Source organism: Lampetra fluviatilis, chromosome 43, assembly GCF_964198595.1.
Source record: "Lampetra fluviatilis chromosome 43, kcLamFluv1.1, whole genome shotgun sequence".
Lineage (NCBI taxonomy): Eukaryota > Metazoa > Chordata > Hyperoartia > Petromyzontiformes > Petromyzontidae > Lampetra > Lampetra fluviatilis.
The window spans coordinates 10,709,515-10,726,538 of NC_136317.1; the positions used below are offsets into that span (position 1 = coordinate 10,709,515).

Consider the following 17,024-nt stretch of genomic DNA (forward strand, 5'->3'; position numbering starts at 1 on the left):
ATGAAACCATGCTTAGTATGACCAGGCGATGAAGGTGTAGTAGAGTCGGTGGCCTTTGTTCAGTGGTCTCCTCAGTGTCTGCGTGAGTTTCTTGAGAAACATAAATATGAAGACGACATTCGTTGCTTATTGTTTTGTTACTCATGAAATGACGACTTGACACACTTTTCTTGAGGTGTTTTTTTTATTGATGAGACACGTTCATCCAAACAGGCAGAGCCCCCACTGCAACAGCCCCAAGTCTCCCGTGCATCTCCCTTATATATGGACCGAGGCCACGCCCCCCTTCCCGAACCTTCTCGCTGGCTCTGAACGCTCGCTCCACCAGCATACTCTACCGTCCTCTTCCGTCATCTGCCAACACTCCCATTCTCGATCATTCCCGTAGCCACCAGTCCTTTTGTACTGCAAGCTGATACCCCTGTCATTACCTCCCGTGGCCACTCGTCCCTTCGCACTGTAGGCTGACTCCCCTGTCTTTACCTCCCGTGGCCACTACTCCACTCACACCGCAGGTAGACTACTGTGATTATACTCATTCTACTTAACAATGATAATGATGATTATATTGTTACATGGTAAAAGTAAGTTCATCATCATGATTAATTTGGGTTCAATACGATTCGCACATTGTTGTTAGCAGCCGATCGTGATCGTCCACTGAATGGACAGGCAGCTATTGTAATTTATATTTCCACTACACTGTAAAAATGACAACTCAAAATTGTTCACCTTACTAAGATTTTTGCATTCACTGACAATAAAATTGCTAGTTGGAACTTGAACTATCTGTTGTAAGCCACTTGAACTCACTTTCAGACGTTTCTGAGTAAAAGTTCATCTTACTTTATAAATTGAGTTGATTTTATTTTTAAGTTGTAGTTGACACCCAGTTAAAGTGAGGTCAACTTATCTGCGCATGCTCATTTGAAATTTGTCATGGCAACCGGCTGCCACGGGGTTTCCAAGGATTTTGCCAGGAGCTCTCTTCGACAGTTTGAAAGTTTGCGTCCGCCATTTTGTCACGATGCCAGCGGTAAATTTCTCTGACTTCTTGGCCGAAGATAAACAACATTCATTCTAACAGGTAAGCTAATCATATGAATATGTATATGCATTTGGTATTTGTATTACATTTCATTGCGCGAAACAAAATCGATAAATCATAACCAGGCGAGGCGTTAATGGCAATACAAAATCCCACACTTGCTAACGTTAATTGGTTAGAAGCTAACGTAGCTTATTTTGAACAGCTAAGCTCAATATAATTCTTGTCCACATATTAATTGAAAGATTTGTGTTGCCGTTATGTTTGTTATTCTCGATGAATGATATGGCATTGTTTTATGCACGTCTGCTTTGCTCATTGACCTGAAACCGAAGCACCGGCGGTAACAGTTCACATTGCTGCTCGTGATCAAGGTAGAACTAACGTGCTAAAACTTTGATACAAAACTTCGGTTTGATACGGTTAACTAGATTTATATAGCTTCTAGCATGCGACCTTTGTGTAGGGCTGGGTAAGTTGCCGAGTTCGATACTTTTTAGGTAACGTTACCGACCGAATTGCCTCGATACTATCGAGTAACTTTATCTAAAAATGACATGTGGTTCGGTTCCAGTTCCAGAATTCGATAACGTTACCTAAGGAGTTAACTCGTCAACGTCAGTGCTCAAACAAATACATATGAAATGCACAACGACACACATAAAGTCGCTCACGCACACTCATATTATGAGACGCGCGCGCGCACCCACAACTTTTCACACGCATACTTATATGAGACGACGCAAGCACACACACACAAACTCTCCGCGCACATATTCATATGAGACGCGAGCACACACACATAATACCTTAAAGATGTGGAAAAGTCGATCAAAAGTGTGGGTACATTTCTCCAGGCTCGATGCCAACAGCGCGCGATTCAGTATTCGCATTAAAATAATTGCTGCAAAGACCGGTACCACGACAAATATGATGAAGACCTTGACAGTGCACGGAGTAAACATAAGAGCAGAAAGTTGCTCCGTCTTCGACTGGTAAATGAAGAGATACCTTGTTGATCACTCCAGTGTTTATATTTCAATAAATAACCTACTGAATGTAACGTTACACACTGTCGTTCAAAAATGTGTTGGTTTGTCAGAATTTGTTTTCTGTAAGGATGCATTAAAGTTATCAAAGGGTGACATTACAACGTGTAATGTTACAAAATATTTCGTTTTTAAATAAATCTTTTTTGAATTTTTTATTCATCAAATAATCATGAAAAAAATTATCATAGTTTCCAAAATATTAAGCAGCAAACTGTTGTCATATTTCTGAAGGGTCATTTGACACTGAAGTAATGATTTTGAAAATTCAGCTTTGATATCACAGGAGTAAATTACATTTTGAAATATATTAAAATAATATTTTAAATTGTAATACTATTTCACAATATTAAGTTTTACTGTATTTTTTTATTTTTTAAAAATCAGTTTTGGTGAGCATGAGCTCTTTATAAAAAAAATGTGTTCCTTTGTGCACTGGCTAAGGAGCATGAGTCAAACTAAAAAAATAAAACCAAAGTTTTTCTGAGGTAATGTGTTATGTATAGGGATGGGAATTGATAAGGATTTAACGATTGCTTATCGATCCGATTCCTTATCGATTCTCATTGGGTGAGGGAATAAGTACAAATGTGTTTGTTTGTATTAACTCGCTTTAATATCTGATCAGAAGACAGAGCACATACTGTATACACAAATTATGTGTAGCAACCTCAGAACAAATCTAAAAGTATAGGTGAGCTACTTCTCAAAGTGAGTGTGTGTGTGAGTGAGCATGTGTGCGTTTGTGTGTGAGTGAGTGAGCGCGAGAGAGTGTGTGTGCGCTAGTGAGTGAGCGAGAGTGTGTGCGTGAGCACTAGTGAGTGAGTGTGTATGTGTGCGCGTGTGTGAGTGAGTGAGCGCGAGAGAGTGTGTGTGCGCGCGCAAGTGTGTGTGTGTGCGCATGAGAGTGAGTGAGTGTATGAATGTGTGTGAGATAGCACGCGATGGCTTGTCGGAAAGCAACATGGCGTCCCGTTAAAGGCCTCATTATACTTCTGCGTCGAACTTCTGCCTCTGCCATGTTTGCCACGTTCTTAATCAAAACAATGCAGCGCGTGTGTGACATCATGACACATTTGCAACGAGCGGAACCGATACGCGGAATTGTTAAGCAGGCATGCTAACGGTTCCAAGGAATTGATTCACTGGGCACCGGTTCTGAAGAAGAATTGGTTCTCGGTTCCCATCCCTAGTTATGTAATCTTTTTAAAATGGATTTCATAAAATTGGTATCGAAAAAAGTATCGCTAGGAACCGGTATCGAAACTGAGGTATCGAAATTGGCACCGGATCGAATAATTTTGAACAATACCCAGCCCTACCTTTGTGTGTTTTAGCCCTGAAGCTCAACAGCATTAATGTGAACGGTTGCGAAGTATGTCACTGTGTTAATTTTCTCCTCTTATTTTTGTGCTAGGTTTTCTATGAAGTGTCGCTTCTGCAGCTTTGCCAGTGCCAGTCAAGAACGTCTGCTTAGGCACCATCGGCTCAGGCACGGTAGAGGAGCTTACTGGCCGTGTGTTTACGGTGACTGTGTATGTACTTTTAAAACACCTGGCGCCTTAAAGTCACATTTGACCAGATCACATTTTAGGACAGCCAAAATACATGATAAATTCACCTTTTTTTGTAATCTGTGAATTCCGGGAAATCTGCACGCAACAGTCTTTCTTCAAACACCTTGGACGCCATTTAAAAAAACATGAGACTGTGTGTTGCCCCTTCTTGAGATGTAGTTTTAAAACAAACAATCTAAAGACTTTTAGTTCACACAAAAGTAGGAAACACAAGCATGGTGATATCAGAACCTGTTTAAGAGCAGACTTAGAAAATGAACCTGTGTCCATTGAGACAGATTCCTCTGACCAACCATTAGGTATCTGTAGTGAGGAAGATACACTTCCAGGTAGTTCTGGAAATTCAGATGTCCAAGAAAAGGAGGAGTATGTAGATGCTGAGACTCTTGAACACAGGGCTGCTGGATTTTTTCTACGTATGCAAACTGAATTACATGTTAGTAGACACGCTGTACAGAAAATAGTTGAGGGGTTTAATGATATTTTACATCTTTCAAAATCCCACTCGCAACCAGGTATCAAAGCAGTGCTTGCAGAACACGGCATTGAATTAGATGATAGCGTTCTCCATAAGATTAATGATGCTGTCTTGGAAACAAATCCATTAATTGTAAGCACTCAAGGAAAGGGTGCATTGGCCACTGATCACAGGAGAAATCTTTTTTTTAAAGATAAGTTCCCTGTAATTCAGCCTACTGAGTATACATATAAAATAACCCATAAACAAACATTTGTTTATGTTTCAATCCTCCAGGTTCTTGGGACTTTGTTGAGACAGCCAGATTTTGTGGAGAAGTTGGTGTTTAGTCAAGGGGACAACCCAGGTAAATTTTGCTCTTTTCGAGACGGACAGTACTACAAAGACAATGGTCTTCTGGGTGTGCAAGATGCAAGTATCTCTATAGGACTTTACATAGATGACCTGGAACTATGTAATCCTTTGGGGTCCTCAAAAAAAATCCATAAAATTACTGCTGTCTATTGGATTTTGTTGAATTTACCAAGCAAGTTTCGCTCTACTCTCCCCCTAATTCAACTGGCTTGTCTTGGAAAAACTGTCGATGTCAGACAATTTGGGTATGATGCCTTTCTTTATCCTTTGATTAAGGATCTTGGATATCTTGAAAAGATAGGAGTGTATATTGAGACTCTAGATACATTTGTAAAGGGAACAGTGTTCTGTGTCTGTGCTGATAACCTTGGTGCACATAGCTTAGCAGGTTTTCAGGAAGCTTTAAATGTCGAAAAATTCTGCAGATTTTGTTGCATCAGTCGAGACCAAATTGGAAATTGTGAGCCAAGGAACTTTCCACTGAGAACTGCTACGCAACACGATTCTTTTGTGGAACAACTCAAGTTGAGTGATAAGCCTAAGCCATGTGTGAATGGTGTTAAATCATCCTGTGCTTTAAGTAAGTTGTCTTTCTTCCACCCAGTTACTGGATTTCCCCCTGATCTTTTGCATGATCTATTTGAAGGTGTTGTCGCAGCGGAATTAAGTTTGTGTTTAAAAGAATTGATTAGAAAAGGTTTCATTACATTCGATGGACTGAATAACCGCATAAAACAGTTTCCATACAAATTCTCTGATTTGGTCAACAAGCCACATGCAATTACAAAGACAAGCCTTGTATCTGGAAAGGTAAACGGTAACGGACATGAAAACTGGGCACTTTTACGTTTGCTACCTCTCTTGATCGGGAACTATATACCTGAACAAGAGCAGTCATGGGAAATTTTAATGGACCTTAAAGAGATTGTGGAGATTACGGTGTCTACTACGTTATCAGAGGGAACATTATGTTACTTGGGGAATAAATTGTCTGACCATCGCCAGTTACTCACTGACACCTTTCCTGAATTTAAGTTGAAACCAAAGCATCACTTCATTGATCACTATGTGCATCTCACACGGTGCTTTGGGCCATTAGTGGATCTGTGGACGTTTAGATTTGAGTCTAAGCATAGTTTTTTCAAACAGGCAATCAATGATGCTCACTGTTTTAAGAATGTACTACTCACCCTTTCCACTAAGCATCAACACCTCATGGCATATCTTCTTTACACACAGCAATTGTTCAAGCCAAAATTGCATGTTGGTAGTGTAGATAGAGTGAAAATATTATCTTTAGATGAAAAGCTCAGGACAGGACTAGAAAAGAAGTACCCAAATGAAGATGATGTGTCTCTTGCTAAAGAAGTACATTTGTATGGGACCCAGTATGTGAGGGACATGATAGTGTCTGCGGGTGAATGCAGTGGACTGCCAGAATTCTTTAGAATACTACACATATTGGTGGACAAGTGGTGTAAAGTGTATTTTGTCACCGCAAGATTATCATCTTGGTACATGGAACATTATCGGTCTTACCAACTTATTGATAACTGTCACTCAGATGTAGAGATCCTGGATCCAGAGACTTTGAACGATTACCACCCATTGGCTGCATACCAAGTTGGTAGAACTTTGATGGTGACCCCAAGGGCTTGGCTACTGCAGTAAATTGAAATGGTAAGCACCTTTCTGTTTGTATGTTTTCATAATTTTGTCATGTGTTAATGACTTGATTTTAAGTCTTCAAGGTACAGTCATGGCCAAAAGTATTGGTACCCCTCCGGATGTGTTGGTTTTCGAGCAAAACTCACAAACTTTTGAAGGTGTTTTTAATGTAATAACCAAACCAGGATATTTTCAATAGCTCAACAGAACTGAAACAACAAAAATTGGTTTCCTCAAATTCAACACAAAATATCACCAAAATACTGCGGGAAGTGAATACTGCATGGTCAAAAGTATTGGCACTCAAAATAACCGTCTTTTGCTGTGATACAAGCACACTTTTCATTGTTAAAATCCACAGCTAAGGTTATGGATAGTCAGACATCAGCTGTGGTAGCATTCCTGAGAAGTATAAGCCCATTTCTAAAGGATAATAAAGTCGATTCTACTTGAAGAAAACCTTATACTGTCCATATAAACCAACAGATGTATAGTAAGTAAACTGGAGATTTTTGTCCGTTAGAAATGGGCTGATATTTCTCAGGAGTGCTACCACAGCTGACGTCTGACTACCCATAACCTTAGCACTGGATTTTAACACTGAAAAGTGTGCTTTTATCACGGCAAAAGACACTTGTTGTGAAGGGTGCCAATACTTTCGACCATGCAGTATTCACTTTCCACAGTATTTTGGTGATATATTCTGTTACATTTGGGGAAACCAATTGTTGTTTCAGTTGTGTTGAGCTATTGAAAATATCCTGGTTTGGTTATTTTATCAAAAAACCTTCAAAAGTTTGCGAATTTTGCTTAAAAACCAACAATTCTTGAGGTGTGCCAATACTTTTGGCCATGACTGTATATGGCTTCAGTTTAAAGTGTCATGCAAATATCTGTTCTTCTTTTGTCCTCACAGGCTTTGTTGCTTCTGGTCCACATAAATCCCAAACTCGTCCGTAAGATTCGGCTGACCAAAGCTCCTGAAACTTTAGAGGAACTGTACAATGAACTGCGTCAAAAACTTGAACTTGTGGGTGAATTCTGTATACAGTATGAAGACTCAGACTTTGGCCAGGCAGTTTGCAACCTGATTGACATAGCAGAGTTACCTTCAGAAAAGGCTGTCTTGCATATTCTGTGGAGCAATGAGGACATGCCATCACCACCACCTCCAACACCAACTCGGTCATCCTCCATCTCTTCCCTTGACACAGCCATCATTGGATCTCCAGGCTCAATCCACAGCTTATCTTCAGTTGTGCGGACATATAGGAGGAATGTTTCACAGTGGCCCACTCCGTTCCCAGTACCAGAATTCTCATATGATGTGGAACTGATACTCCGCAAGGGGAATGACACGTTTGAATTATTAGGGAAGGGTTTACATGTAACCAGAGATGTGAAAAAAGAGATTCTGGACAAGTTGGCACAAGAAATATTTTCTGTGAAAGCCTACCCTGAAAAACATGAGTTTGATTCTGTTGCTGCTGAACTTGTCAACAAACATCCCTGCCTCAAAGAGCCTGGTGGTGGTACTGGATATGCGGGATGGACAACCAGCATAAAGTACAAGATGGGGAACTACAGATCAAAACTACGTCAAGCTGGATGTAATGAGGTTGGTGTCAACAGGAGATCAAGAAGGGAGGAGGCGGATGATCATGGTGTCAACAGGCAAAGAAGAGATGATGATGATGGGGATGGTGGTCCGGAGGGAAGGTTTTCCTTGAAAAAACCAAAACGAGGTGAGGTCAACCATGTACCAGATCATCCTGAAAGCTACACCCAGGATGACTTGGAAGACCTGAGGTCTTCCCTGGTTGAAGCCATGAAGAAGAAAAACAAGGACATGGAGTTCATCAAACAGAAGATGGACATCACATTCTCCCTTAGGAGAATGGAGATTGTAGAGATGGAGCCCATGGTCTCAGAGGTTCTGGAGAGGTGGCCCGGTCTATTTCTAGAAGAACTGGTAAGGAATCTTTTTTTTTCTTGAACTTGGTGCATTTGTGTTATGTTTTTTCCATGATAGTGTATGTAGGTTAATTTGTATTATGGCTTTGAGTTTGCAGTCTTAATTATAACAATGAAATCACACTATCAGCTTGTTGTATTTGTATTGCATTTGTTTAATTCAGATTTGTCAAGAGTTCACTCGTGTGACCACCAAGGACCTGATGGGAACATTTAAAGCTGCCCTTGAGATGTTGACCCCTCGTCTGCTGAAATTGTATCGTGCCAGGAAGTGCGCCTTTAGTCGAGAGATGGAAACCCTTTTGGAAATGCTTGACAAACAGGTTGTTATATTTACTACAAGGCCCTTTCTTGGTAACACTTTACAATTTGGTTCGTTAGTTAACATTAGTTAACTACATTAGTTAACATTAACTAATAATGAACTGCACTTATACAGCATTTATTCATCTTTGTTAATGTTAATTTCGACATTTACTAATACTTTATTAAAATCTTATTAACATGAGTTAATGCACTGTGAACTAACATGAACAAACAATGAACAGCTTTATTCATATTAACTAACATTAACAAAGATTATTAAATACTATAACAAATGTATAGTTCATGTTAGTTAATACATTAAATAATGTTTAATAAATGAACCTTATTGTAAAGTGTTACCCTTTTCTTCAGTTTGTCCACTAATATTTAAACCATTAATCAAGAAGGAACTACCAAGCTAGCACTCTGCACTTTTGATGGAATATAACTTAATAATTTTTTTGCATCAGCTACATTGGTGAGCGAGTTCCATCTTGATTGTCTATTTAATACAGTAATATTTAAAGGATACGTTCACGGTTTTGCACTTTGAGCCTCCTCTGTGGGTTGATGAAATAGTGTTTGACACCCGAATTTTGACTATTGGTCCAGTCTTGAGCTTTTGGCTGATTTAGAATCGGCCCTGCCATGCTTCAGAATGGCTAGCTACATGCATTCACAAACCTGTCTTTAAATCAACCCTAAACGTTCGTTTTCAAAGATGTGCAACTCACCGATTGGTTAGTGGTGTTCGTTGAGTGTTCGTCAAACACTCTATTTCAGCCAAGATAAAAGTGCAAGGGCTCAAAGTGCAAAATAGTGAACTTATCCTTAAAAGACAAAAATAAACACTAACAAACTAACAGAGCCTGCAATTATTTTATCTGCCTACATGCACAATTGTAGAGATGGGAATACAAATGGAACCAAGTGCACATACAGGAGTACATTTCACAGAGCTAAACAAAAGTATTTGTTTGTTTTTATATTCTTCCAAAACAGACATCTGACATCACAAGTCATCGCAGACAGGCAGCTGTGGAAGGTCTTCCCATATTTCTGCGGGAGAATACTGAGAAGCTTTTCTCTAGATGCCTGGTGAGTGCAGCTTGGAAGACCTTCAGCTTTTAGTAGTGTTGTATAGCAAAGAGGCCATACACAAATAGACATCACTCTTTATTGACTAGTTTTCTACAGGACATTATTTCAGTGGTGTTTTTGTTTTGTCAGGCAACTGATGCAGATGACAAACAGGTGAAAGGCATCAAGATGGGGGTCCTCACAGTGCTTGATGATGATGACGACACAGTCATTAATATTGCCCTTGTGTTGGAGGAAACCATTGTCCTGAAAGACATCCCAGACACCCCGACTGCGCTTGCGTATCTTTTTGGCTTGCTTTATGCCCTTAACATGGAGTTCCCAAAAGACATCAAGTATACCTGTGAAACTATCCAGCACATTTTCATGGAAATGTCCACCAATTGCTCACAGCGTGTCCGGAGCTTCAAGACCAAGCTGTTAAACCAGTGATTCATTTTCCATGGGGAAGATTTATTTTATCATGTTTGTTCATTTATGTTTGGATATTTTGTAAGTCTTCACATGGACCACCTTATAGTTTTTATGTTGTTCTTTTATTTTGACTAAAAAAAATCTGTTATTTGTAGCTGTCATCTAACTGTCACGAGAATATTGATTGTTTCTCAGTAGAAGCAAGCTGTGTTTCACAATTACTGTTATAGCCTGCGTGTTTGCATTTTTGGCTAATTTCAAAGTTCAGATAATTCAGAACGTTTAGACAATTTGGCTTTTTCAGCTGGGGATTTACACATTTCTGAATTAATACTTAGGCACTATACAACTGTTTATCGGTCATCTTTGACAATATTGCATTATTTGTAAGGTCTCAACAAGAGTCGGAAAGTAAAAAAAAAGATGTATTTGCTTTGGGTATAACTCGTTTACATTGCCCAATGCCCATACTGATGTCATTATGGAATTGTAAAGCTGTGCCAAAGTCGTTCAAATAAACATGCATAAATTAACAGTTTTACTGTCAGTGGATGATTTAGTGTGTGTGTGTGTGTGGGGGGGGGGTAATTTAAACTCAAAATAGTAAGCTTTTACAGACTTAAAAGTTCCAGTAACTTGAACTAAAAAAACTTAGTTGTACGAACTTGAAAAACTTAGCTGACGCAACTTAATAATTGTTGTTCTTCAAAACTTAAAAAATTAAGTTGATATCTTCAACTCAAAAATTCTGTGCAGTCGGTTACCTTGAAAATTTGAGTTGAACTAACTTAGCTGACGCAACTTAATAATTGTTGTTCTTCAAAACTTAAAAAATTAAGTTGATATCTTCAACTCAAAAATTCTGTGCAGTCGGTTGCCTTGAAAATTTGAGTTGAACTAACTTTTTCTTTTTTACAGTGTACGAGCTCAGGGTCAACAACAGAGGTCAGTGATGCCATTATTTTCATTGGAGCAGGGAAACGGTTTGGCTTCATATTTACTTGGGACACAGGAAATTAGTGCAAAGCACTTTCACGTAAAAATTTGGCAAAGGCATAGAGACCTCATGAGTAGTACAATTGAATAAACAGATATGCACTCGAACTGTAAATCCTCAGTTTTGATTCTGGATTCAAGGATTTAAGTCATGGATCTGGGTGTCTTGCTGTATTTTAAGAGGTTCACAATGGCCATGTCAGTGATATTTAGCTGTTACAGTACTTCTGAGATCCTATGTCTCGGGAATGCATCATGGCCATGTTAGATATATTGAGCCAGCACCGCTGAGATTCTATGGTCATGGTTCAAGTCCTGGGTCTTGTTGTTTTTCTTGATTTTTCTGTCATAAGGTTCATGATGACTTCCAGTGACACTCAGCCAGCACTGCTGAGATCATGGGCTCAAGCCCTAGGCCGATGTGTATTTCTCAGTGCCTTAGATATTTCACAATAGATGGCAGGTGCACTATTAGGCATGGAACAATGCTCACAGAGTGGAGGCTTTCATTCGGTGGATATGTGGACAAACTGGTCATGCAAATTGAGTGTGGAGTTTGAGTACATGCCAACACTCGTTTAAGCAGGAAGACACGTTTGTTAATTTCCAACGCCTATAATGATATCTCTTGGAATGAGCGTGATCTCCGAAGCTTATGTGTTTAAAGCCTGTGCTTGGATGGTAGACCAACATCTACTCCTGGTTGTCATAGACAGACATGGGTCTGCTACGTTGTGGGGAAATACATTGCTATACTGGACTTCGATGCTCCCACGTCTGTGCTCCCTGCCTTTCCAAAACCCACAATTACTCGCTCATTGAAGTGTAGTCAAACCACACCCACGACTGACGCCGCATGGGAAGACCCACATCCGGTAGTGCGTACAAGTTAGGGATTAGAGTTAGTGCTTATTGGATTCAGCTTTTGGGTGTAAGGTTATTGTTGACGGTTATAATTAAATTCAGGGTTTAATATTATGCTCATATGGTCGGGGGTTTATTTGTGGTTAAGGCTAAGATGTGGATTGGCAATCGGGCTATTATAGAGGTTGTACAGTACACGTTTCCCAAGATTAAATCACCGACACGTGCTGCTCTCTAGTGGAGGTTGTCAAATCTGCCCTGACATTTAATTGAAAGCTGTACTGTATTACATTTTCTCATCTTTGGCGGCACTGAGCCATGATTGGAAATTACTAGTTCCCATGACGGGCCTCCGTAATATCAGGATATTTATTGAACCTGGAGGAATCCGATGATCTATGGAGCTCTTTTTTCACAGATGTCCAGTAGGGGTGGGTCAACAAGTTACAACAACAAACAATAAAACACACCATAGGAGTGCATCTCACAATAAATACATAAAGTATATAAGTACAAACTGCATACGTACAATAATTTATACAGATTTTTCAACACTAAATGCAAGCTTCGGTAAGGAAACAAAATAACAAAAACAGTCCCAGACCACACCAAGATAACACACAGTCGCTTAATAAAATTGTACATTAAAATTGAACTCTCATTACATGGCTTAGGATCAATGTTACAAATCACATTGGCAAATGTGGTTGTATCCAGCACTAATATTCTGCTTCAGTATGTATTTTTGAAGGGAGATTTACAATGTTAAGGCAGGAAACAAGGCTGTTCCAAAACGGTGGTGCTAGAATGGCATAGTCTTTGTCACCTACTCCAATTATTGTTCCAGGGATAGTTAAAGGAAATTAGATGGACTTTATAGGTGTTTTAGCGCAGATCTACCAATCAGGATTGTATTGATGAAAAGGGGTAAATGTAGCTTTCTTTTTGCATAGAGTAATGCCAGATTGTACTGTTTTTTCCAAACGTATTTCTTAACCTTTACTGCAGCCTTAACTCATTTGGTTCTCAGAAAGGGCATCTCGCACCCCCACAAGGTGCGTACACCGCAGTTTAACAACCACAGCTCTAGGGAATGTATGAAGGGGAGCTGTGGGGAGACCTAAATGCCCGAATGGATGATCTTAAAAATCAATGCCCACTGGAGGAAAAGCCGTGAAGGGGTTCCAAGATTGGTGGTGATATGCTTCCACCCCTGCCCCTTAACTTTGCACTTGGGGTATTCTAGAGCGACTATGTTGACAATGTATTGACCCATACCTGTAGTGATGGAGGTGGGCATGCTATGTATGTTCAGTCCGCTAGAATGGTGCGTTTTGCAGTAACATTACATTTTTGGTGTAATGTGTTTGCCTCCCTGGATAGGCCTTGCTCAGATTGTATTTTAAGTAGAGGTCACAATGGTGGGTACTGTATGGTACATTCAGTGCAAATTAAAGAGCAAATAGATAAAGCAGGTTTAGTCTCTTTAGTTATTAATTCGTAGCGAATCTGTAATCAACAGTAGTTAAAAAGTGGTGGAATGGTAGCTTCAACAATACTGAATTAAGTCGAAATAATTTTGGATATTCTGTTTGACTTTGTATGGAGTTTTACCTGATACTAACATCAAAGTGTTATCAGCAAAGATGTTTCATCCTGAGTGATTTAAGTTTAGGCAACATCTTTTTCTTTTCTTTTCTTTCTTCTTATCTTATCTTATATCTTATCTTATATCTTATCTTATCTAACCTATAGAATTCATTTTTTGTCTGTCTGTCTGTCCGTCCGTCTGTCTGTCTGCGTACGCTCCCTACCGGGGGATGTAGCTCTCGGACCGCGGGGTTCGCCGAGATAAAATTTTGCAGGTGGGCACGCCCCCGGCCCTGCGGTAAACTTAGGCATTTCCGATTTTTTGTCTCTAAACTTTACATCGGACCGATTATCTATTTAGTGCGATTTCTCTTTATTTATTTATTTACTATTGCCGACCAGCACGTAAGGAAGCACGCCGTTGCGCATGCGGGAAGGCGGTTGCCCCTGGCAACGGGCGGTTGGCCCCTGGCAACGGGCAGCAACGCTGTCGCTGCGGGGTGGACGCCATTTTTAATTCCCGTTAAAAATATGCGCACGCATTAACACGCGACTCTTGAGGTAAATTCATCAAAGTTTCACGTCCTCTTCACTCCCCCCCCCCCACCCCAATGTGTGCAATTACTATTATAGGGTCGGTAGATAATATAATTATAGCGATTAGACAGTATTATTGTAGCGCGGGGGGGGTGGGGTAATGGCCCCAGTACCCAGCCTCAGCCGGTTGGGCAATCTAGGCGAGGCCGGAGGCTCTGCACGGTACTAGGCCTCGACACGCAACTCTGTCAGGCGACAACTTTGTGGTATAAACTCGATATACCCAGCGTTGCCCGGGGGAAAAATACATTTAAAATCTTCTGAAAACTTTAAAACATAACATACCAATGAAAATACATCTGTGTAATTAAAATTCTAAACCCGACCGCGCCAAGAATCGATTCTCTGAATCGCGAAAAGGAATCGAAGGTTGTAGATTCATTTAGAATCGCCCTGTTCCCGTTTAATATAAGTTTGTTATAGAGTCGATGTAAACTGCTACGAATGGGAAATATCCGGCGTTGACCGGGGCAAAAATATAATTAAAAACTCCTGAAAACTTTAAAACATAACATACCAATGAAAATAAAACTCTGTAAATAAATATGGAAACCTCCTACGCGCCAGGAATCGATTTTTTGAATCGCGCAAAGGAATCATCGAAGGTTGTAGATTCCTTTAGAATCGCCCTATTCCTGCCACGTTTGCTTAACATTTCCCACACACACATTCACACATTTAGCTTTTACATTTAACATACAAAACGTCAGCATGTACTGCTGTCATCATAGGTAAAAATATATACACCTTCACCACTCTCCCTCACCACTCTCCCTCACTCACCATCACCACTCACCCTCAACACTCACTATCACTCACTATCACTCACCACTCACTATCACTGACCACTCACCACTCACACTCACCCTCACCACTTACCCTCACAACTCACCCTCACCACTATTCCTCACTACTTACCCTCACCACTCTCCCTCACCAATCACCAATCACCCTCAAGCATACTTGGCGACACGTAAGTAAGTTTTTAAAACGGGAATAGGGTGAGTGGTGGTGGTGAGGGTGAGTGTTGAGGGTGAGTGGTGAGGGAGAGTGGTGATTGGTGAGGGTGAGTGGTGAGGGTGTGATTGGTGAGGATGAGTGGTGAGGGTGAGTAGTGAGGGTGAGTGGTTGTTGTGAGGGTGAGTGGTTGTTGTGAGGGTGAGTGGTGAGGGTGAGTGGTAAGAGTGAGTGGTGAGGGAGAGTGACGGTTGTGAGAGGTGATTAGTGAGTGGTGAGGGTGAGTGGTGATTGTTGAGGGTGTGATTGGTGAGAATGAGTGGTGAGTGGTGAGGGTGAGTGGTGAGGGTGAGTGGCGGTTGTGAGTGGTGATTAGTGAGGGGTGAGTGGTGAGGGTGAGCGTGAGTGGTGAGGGTGAGTGGTGAGGGTGAGCAGTGAGGGTGAGCAGTGAGGGTGAGTGGTGATTGGTGAGGGTGTGATTGGTGAGGATGAGTGGTGAGTGGTCAGGGTGAGTGGTGAGGGTGAGTGGTGAGGGTGAGTGTTGAGGGTGAGTGGTGAGTAGTGATGGTGAGTGGTGAGCATGACTGGTGAGTGGTGAGGGAGAGTGGTGAGGGAGAGTGGTGAGGGTGAATGGTGAGGGTGAGTGGTGAGTGGTGAGGGTGAGTGGCAAGTGGTGAGGGTGAGTGGTGATTGGTGAGGGTGTAATTGGTGAGGATGAGTGGTGAGTAGTGAGGGTGAGTGGAGAGGGTGAGTGGCGGTTGTGAGTGGTGATTAGTGAGGTTGAGTGGTGAGGGTGAGTGGTGAGCAGTGAGGGTGAGCAGTGAGGGTGAGTGGTAATTGGTGAGGGTGTGATTGGTGAGGATGAGTGGTGAGTGGTGAGGGTGAGTAGTGAGGGTGAGTGGTGAGCGGTGAGGGTGAGTGGTTGTTATGAGGGTGAGTGGTGAGAGTGAGTGGTGAGGGTGAGTGGTGAGCGTGAGTGGTGAGGGTGAGTGGTGATTGTTGAGGGTGTGATTGGTGAGGATGAGTGGTGAGTAGTGAGGGTGAGTGGTGAGGGTGAGTGTTGAGGGTGAGTGTTGAGTGGTGAGGGTGAGTGGCGGTTATGAGTGGTGATTAGTGAGGGGTGATTAGTGAGGGGTGAGTGGTGAGGGTGAGCGGTGAGTGGTGAGGGTGAGCAGTGCGGGTGAGTGGTGATTGGTGAGGGTGTGATTGGTGAGGATGAGTGGTGAGTGGTCAGGGTGAGTGGTGAGCGGTGAGGGTGAGTGGTGAGGGGTGAGTGATGACCGTGAGCAGGTACCACCACAGTATGTACTGCTGTCGTCATAGCAGGTGCCACCACACTCGGTATGTACTGCTGTTATCATACCAGGTACCACCACCACAATATGTACTCCTCTCATCATAGCAGATACCACCACAGCAGTATGCACTGCTGTAATCATAGCAGGTACGACCTCAGTCGGTATACACTGCTGTAGTGATAGTAGATACTGCTATCGAGTTGGTAGATACCGCTATAGTAAATACTAAAACAGTCAGTATATACCGCTACAGTCAGTCAATACTGCTACAGTCAGTATATACTACTATACAGTCAGTACATACTACCACGGTGAGTAGCTACTAGAGTCAGTAGATACTATTATAGAGTGAGTAGATACTGCTATAGATTTTTTAGGTACTACTATAGTCAGTGGATACAACTATAGAGTCAGCAGATACTATACAGTTAGTCGTTACGAGTATATAGTCGGTAGATACTACTGTAGGCCCAGTAAATACTACTATGGTCAGTAGTTATTACAGTCACTAAATACTACTACACAGTCAGTAGCTACTACTGGCTCAGTAGATACTACGGTACAGTCAGTAGATACTACTACAGAGTCAATAGATACCACTTCCTCTGTTGTATGTAAGGTGTTGTTAGTATATATACCTACGAGGGGTAAAGATATTTTTTGAGGGGGGGGGGAGACCACAATTTTCGGAAACCTTTTGACATCAACTATTTACCCCACACTTTCTAAAACTTTTTGGACTTGTGAAAGCCT

General features: G+C 41.3%; 2 long non-coding RNA genes across 3 annotated transcripts; both read left to right on the forward strand.

Moving 5' to 3' along the window:
* Positions 1–953: 953 nt before the first annotated feature.
* On the forward strand, positions 954–8,119 carry LOC144947116 (uncharacterized). 2 transcript variants are annotated; one of them, XR_013639977.1, is made up of 4 exons: positions 954–1,087; positions 3,515–3,632; positions 6,071–6,186; positions 7,091–8,119. It is a non-coding gene; the product is annotated as an uncharacterized LOC144947116 (long non-coding RNA). The 2 variants fall into 2 exon arrangements; XR_013639976.1 differs by lacking the exon at positions 6,071–6,186.
* Positions 8,120–8,226: 107 nt separating this feature from the next.
* On the forward strand, positions 8,227–10,095 carry LOC144946961 (uncharacterized). Its single transcript, XR_013639960.1, has 3 exons — positions 8,227–8,471; positions 9,457–9,552; positions 9,685–10,095. It is a non-coding gene; the product is annotated as an uncharacterized LOC144946961 (long non-coding RNA).
* Positions 10,096–17,024: the final 6,929 nt, after the last annotated feature.